The following is a 6,816-nucleotide window of genomic DNA, read 5'->3' on the forward strand; positions in this document are numbered from 1 at the left end:
TCTATCTATCTATCTGTCTGTCTGTCTGTCTGTCTGTCTATCTATCTATCTATCTGTCTATCTATCTACCTATCTATCATCTATCTATCTATCTATCTATCTATCTATCATCTATCTATCTGTCTATCATCTATCTATCTATCTATCTATCTATCTATCTGTCTATCTATCATCTATCTATCTATCTATCTATCTATCTATTTATCTATCTATCTATCATCTATCTATCTGTCTATCATCTATCTATCTATCTATCTATCTATCATCTATCTATCTGTCTATCTATCATCTATCTATCTATCTATCTATCTATCTATCTATCTATCTATCTATCTATCTATCTACCTACCTATCTATCTATCTATCTATCATCTGTCTATCTATCTATCTATCATCTATCATCTATCTATCCGTCTATCATCTATCTATCTATCTATCTATCATCTATCTATCTATCTATCATCTATCTATCTATCTATCATTTATCTATCTATCTATCTATCATTTATCTATCTATCTATCTATCTATCATCTATCTATCTATCATTTATCTATCTATCTATCATCTATCTATCTATCTATCTATCTATCTATCATCTGTCTATCTATCTATCTGTCTATCTATCTATCTATCATCTGTCTATCTATCTATCATCTATCTATCATCTGTCTATCTATCTATCTATCATCTATCTATCATCTGTCTATCTATCTATCTATCTATCTATCTATCTATCTATCATCTATCTATCTATCTATCTATCATCTGTCTATCTATCTATCTATCATCTATCTATCCATCTATCTATCATCTATCTATCTATCTATCTATCAATCTATCATCTATCTGTCTATCTATCTGTCATCTATCTATCTATCTATCTATCATCTATCTATCTATCTATCTTTCTCTCTAGTTATCTCTCTATCTACCTATTGACTTTGTATGTCTATCTACCTACCTCTGTCTTACTAGTTTATCTATATGTCTATCTATAATCTGTTATCTATTACTCAAAATTCATCATTCTCTGTCAGTCTCTCTTTATCTCTGTCTTTCCTTCTCTCTTGTCTCTCCCCCTCCTCTTTCCTCTCTGTCTGTCTCTCTGTATCTCTCTTTCTCTTCCCCCTACCTGTCTTTATCTTTGCCTCTCTTAGGTGATCTGGCAGAAGGATAGCCTACTGTCCTCAGGAATTGGAAGATCTTGATTCAAATGCACATGCTGACTGTGTGACTCTGGGTTGGTCACTTAGCCTCTTAGAGTCCTTAGGAAACTTTTAAAGGTCAAAAGTTGCAAAGAACATGCTGATCTGCCTTGGTAGTAGAAATTTTCTCATTTGGATTTTGGATATTCTTTATATCAATGCAATCACAGGTCCAGTCTCAGTATAATTAATTAAATGAACTCTAAGGTACCTTCTAGTTCAAAATATATGATGCTATGACTCTAATATGAATAGGATATATGTATACATGTGTATATGTATAGTGTGTATATATACATACACACAAGTATATAAATACATACACACACGTGTGTATATATTATATATATGCAGAGGGACAGACAGAGACAGAAAGACTGAAGCAGAGGCAGACAGGGTTAAATGACTTTCCTTGAGTCACATACCTAATGAGTATCTGAGGCTGGATTTGAACTCAGGCCTGGTCCTCTATTTACTGTGGTGCCGCCTAGCTGCCCATCTTGTATGAATCTAGTTATTTGCATGTTTGTCTTTTTGATTAGACTGTGAGCTCCCTGAAGGCAGGGACTTTCTTTTACCTTTCTCTGTATGCCTAGCACTCAGCACAGTGCCTGTCATACAGTAGGTGCTTAATAAATGTTTGTTGATTAAACGATATGCCTTCCTACTCAAAAAAATCTGTGATAGTGTGAGATCACATCTGCTACCTGGGCGTCTCAGTCTCCCTCCCATCTGCAGAGAGGATCATTGTAAAACTCTTTGCACACCATGCAATGCTATCTAAATACTAGAAATGTTATCACTGCTACAAGCATCGTCATCATCATCATCATCATCATCATCATCTCCATCACCACTGTTGTCGTCATCCTTAGCGCTTGTTCTTGAGCTACTCTCTTGGGAGGGTGGGTGTGAGGAGTGTATTTTATAAACTGGCAGGTTTCATAGAGAGAGGAGCTGGTTGAGAGACTGTCCCCCCACCCCCCAGAGCCGGTATTGCTCAGTGGGTGGCAGAGGTCCAAGTGACCAGACCATTAAGAGGATGGAGGTGATTACAGCCTGGCATGGAGCCCTGAGATCTCATGCCAGGCCTGAGTGAGGAGGGCATTAACAGAGACTAACAAGAGGGGCTGGGGCGAGGGCCCTGCCAGCTTTCTGTTTTTGCTTCGGTTCCTGGCGGGCGTCTCACCTTGGAATCATTTGGCTTCATTCAGCCTCGGCAGCTCCATCCTGGTTTTGTGATTAGAACTGGGGCCCCAGGCAGGGGAGGCAGCTTTGGCCCATAGTCTGGGAGGTCTCCCAGGCTCCAGCCTGGCCCTCTTCTCAGAGGGTGGGGATCTGGGTGGGGGAGGCAGAAGCTGGGTGGGAGCCCAGATTTTCCCCTTCAATTGTTAGCCTGGCTCAACTTCAGACCTGGGACCTGAGAATGTGCTTATACACGAAGACTGAGGTGTCACTGGGTGTCTAAGGCAGCTGAGGAAAAACCCAGGCGTCAGGGGATCTGGGTTCTAATCCTGACTCTGCCAGTAGAATCTCAAATCATTGTGTGATCTTGGGCAAGGGGCCTCTTTGTGCTTCATTCATTGGTCTCTGTCAAATCACAGAGCTGGACTCGATCATTTCTGTGGTCCGTTTGGACATTCAAAGATACCTTTCAGTTTTAACATTTTATCTTTCTCCTCCCTTTTACCCATCAATTGTTGTTTTTGAAAATGTCTGATGCTGTTTTTTTGTTTTTATATCATCTTCATTTCCTAGAAAAATAAGGAAGAAAATACTTCTCACAATTATGGATTGGAGAAGAGTTCATTATTGTTACTGTTGCTGTTTGTCTTTGGTTCTTGAAGAGTACCATAATATCAGGTAGGTGACACCATGATTTGAGTATCAAGGAAGCCCAAGCCTGGATCTCAAGTTCCTAGATAGATGTCTCTCCTGTTTTGAATTTCTTTCCCTGAGCACAGATGACTGAACAGAGACTTAACAGGGATGTTTCTATCCTTGGTACCAAATTCATGAGTTTGAGAGGTCAGGAGCTCATGGATATGGCTGTTGGTATATCAGGAGGATGTGATTCCAGAGTGAATTCTTGGAAGAGACGATGACCATCGTCAGACTGATACTATAGGTAAAGGATGGATGCCTTACTTGTCAAAGATAAGAACATTAAGCAAATTTCTCTCAAAATGCAGGATTATGGAACAAAGAAAATATCCATTCATCAATCCCACAAAATACTTCAGGCTTTAGTGTTTTATGTGTTCACCTTCTAGGATAGCATAAAGAGGTGTTAGGTATTACTATTTCACCCTTTAAATATTTATCAAAACATCCTTGAGCCACTTACTGTACTTTAAGCATTTCTTTGGAAGTGGCAGAAATAAATAGCTGTCCTATAACTGAAAACACAATTGTGTGTCATTAAGTTTCATTTCTTTGGGTTCCTTCCACTTAAATGGTTAGAGTCCTTGTAGAGAAGCAGCTGTTGTCTTGTGGACAGAGGACATGAAGAGCAGGTTTGTCTCACTTCTGATGCAGACTGGTCATGTAACCTTGGGCAAGTCAAATTTCTCAGTGCCCCCTACAACTCTCTAGGGCTACAAGCAGCAGAGAAGATGCTTGTCTCTGTTGAAAGGGAGTGTTTCCTTATCTGGGAATCCCCTACAATAGTTATCTGGCTCTCACCCTAGTCATTGTGTTTGTTGTTTTTCTCATCTGCTTACTTCATTCTGCATCAGTTCACCAAATTCTTCCCATTTCTCTGAATCCTTTATTTCCATGCTATGCTAATATTTCATTCAATCAGAGGAGCACAATTTATTTAGTCATTTCCCAATTGATGGGCATCTCTGTTTCTATTAGTTTGCTTCCACAAAAGGAGACACTGTCCACCTATTTCCTTAAGAGCCTTGTGTAGTGGACATGCGGCTGACCTCAGTGTCTGGATGACTTTGGTTCAAGTTCTGCTTCTGAAATCTATTGGCTGTGTGGTCCTGAGCTAGTCTGTTAACTCTTTGTGCCTCTGGTAAATATCAATCACTGTAACTAGCAGAAAAGTTCATAGGTCAGTCCCCAAAGAGTCCAGTTTGGATCCAATGAGATGGGAAAGGTTGATGGAAAAGTTCAGTTGCTTTCCTAATTTCATATTCTGCTGTGAAGGCCCCTCCCTGCCTTTCCTGTCAAAGCTCCTCAGGACCTCTGCATATCCCCATCGTTCTGGAGGCATCCCAAATGAGAAACAGAAGCTTACTTTCAAGTCAGGAGAACGGAGCTGATGGCTTGCTTCTGTCATCGACTGCCTGCGTGGCCTGGGGCAAGCTACTTTACTGACCTGGGACTGAATTATCACCTGTGTAAAATGAATCAGTTTAGATAATAAAATATCAAAGTTATCTTCCAGCTCTGACTTACTCCATCCTATGGTCTTAGGTCAATATCATCTCTGACAATGTCATTCTGAGGTTGCTCCAAGTGTCTCTGTTCTGTGAGCCCTCCCAAGTTGCATATTTCTCATTCTAAGACCACTCCTAGTTCTGACATTCCCTGTTCTAAGCCCCCTCCCAGCTCTGACATCCCCTGTTCTAAGCCCCCTCCCAGCTCTGACATCCCCTGTTCTAAGACCCCTCCCAGCCCTGACATTCCCAGTTCTAAAGCCTCTTTCAGCTCTGACATTCCTGATTCTTGCTGTGCCTTTCCATACATACAATGGAATGATTACTCAGCTTGTTTCTTTACTGGAATAGTGACCTCAGCCAAACCATGGCTGGTTCTTAGCCTGGGGTTCCCATTTCTGCCCCAGTCTGTCCGATCATTCTTCCTATTTTCCCAGATTATGTTTAGAAACAACTCATCCCCAACTCAAAGATGATCCCACGACTCTCAGCATGAAGCCATTTGAGTTATAAAGATGGATGGTTTGGAGCATATGTGTATCGGGCTTTATGGGTGATCACAAGTCATGACGACAGTAAACAATTAATTGGGCTGCAGAGAGGTGGGCTCTGGAGCTATGTCCTGCACAGGCTGCAGCCGGGAGATCTTCTGTTATTGTCAGAGCAGAGATGTTTCATTAGCTGGGAGGGCTAATTAAGAGAGCCTGACGATGCTGTGTCTAATTATATTGAGTATCTCATCCTTTAGGGGAGAATAGGCTTCCTGAAAGGGACTTGTAAGATGGCCTCAGAGGCTCTGTTAGCCAACTTAGATTCTAGTTCTTGTCTCCAAGTCTCCTTCAGGTTCTTACATTCTACAGTGTGAGGATCATTCTAGCTCACATGTAACATCCTGTGTCCTTGAGTTTAATGTTTTATGTATTTAGATAATTTCTCCCTCTGTCTTCTCATATTCCCATGACAGTTGATTAAATAAAAATCAAATTTCTCAAGGAATTTTGCTGAATTAAACAAACATTTATTTGTATATCCATTCTAAGCAAGGTACCATTCTAGGTATTGGAGTTGCTTCAGTATTATGAAAGGTCTACAATTTTTTTTTTGATGTGGCTAATTTCTGATCTATACATACTTTAATCTCACCACTCTTTTCCATGTCTTCCTGGGCATCCCAAACATGGGATCTACTCAACCTGTTTGGGTTAACTTCTTTTAGAAGCTGAGCTCAGGGACCATGCATCTGTCTTCCTTCACTCTAGGTATGTGGCCAACTCACTGACTTTCCTAGCCATCCATTTCTCTACTGATGTTTTATACTATTTTTGGCATACAGTTCTTAACTGGTGATGTATTATCACCTAGTTCCACTTCTCCACTGATCCTAGGGTGACCCACAACTTTAATCCTTTGACCATGGGATCCCTTCCTTTGAAGTCACAGTCTCATCCACCTGCTTAGTTTGGGGACCAGTTCATTGTCTATTTGTCTTACCTGTCCAAGTGGATGGGCTGCATGTCCAAATATGTAATTTATACAATAGAACTTTTTCATCCACTTGGATTTTCCCATATGAATAGTTAAGTTAAAGTTTTTTTTATTTTGTTTCATTTTTGTTTTCTTCAAGGCAATCAGGGTTAAGTGACTTGCCCATGGTCACATTGCTAGTAAGTGTCAAGTATCTGAGGCTATATTTGAATTCAAGTCCTCCTCATTCTAGGGCTGGTGCTGTGCCATAGAGCTGCCCCTAGCTAAAAGATTTTTGAGAGAGAGAGAGAGAGAGAGAGAGAGAGAGAGAGAGAGAGAGAGAGAGAGAGAGAGAGAGAGAGAGAGGATGGTTACAATATTCCAGGCACTGAATAAGAGGAAACAAGACAGTCACTACCCTCAAGGCAATCTCCAAGGCCTTTTCCTAACTGGGGACTCTTAGCTTTTGTGATGTGATGCTTAACTTTTCATTTAACATGTTTGTTCCATGAATAATGTTCTTCATGTCTCATCCTTGGGCATTTTCTCTGTCCCTCATGCTTGGAACAGTCTCCCTCCTTTCCTCTGACCACTGACCCTTGTGGCTTCCTTTAAATCCCAACTAAAATCCCACCTTCTACAGGAAGCCTGCCCCAACCCCTCTTAGCTCCAGAGCCTTCCCTCTTTTCATTATTCCCTGATGCAGCTTGCTTTGTACATATTTGTTTACACGTTCTTTCCCCCATTAGATTGT

The sequence above is a fragment of the Petaurus breviceps genome, unplaced genomic scaffold (genome assembly GCF_028583685.1).
Source record: "Petaurus breviceps papuanus isolate PSGF00001 unplaced genomic scaffold, PetGlider_PUasm1.0 99, whole genome shotgun sequence".
Lineage (NCBI taxonomy): Eukaryota > Metazoa > Chordata > Mammalia > Diprotodontia > Petauridae > Petaurus > Petaurus breviceps.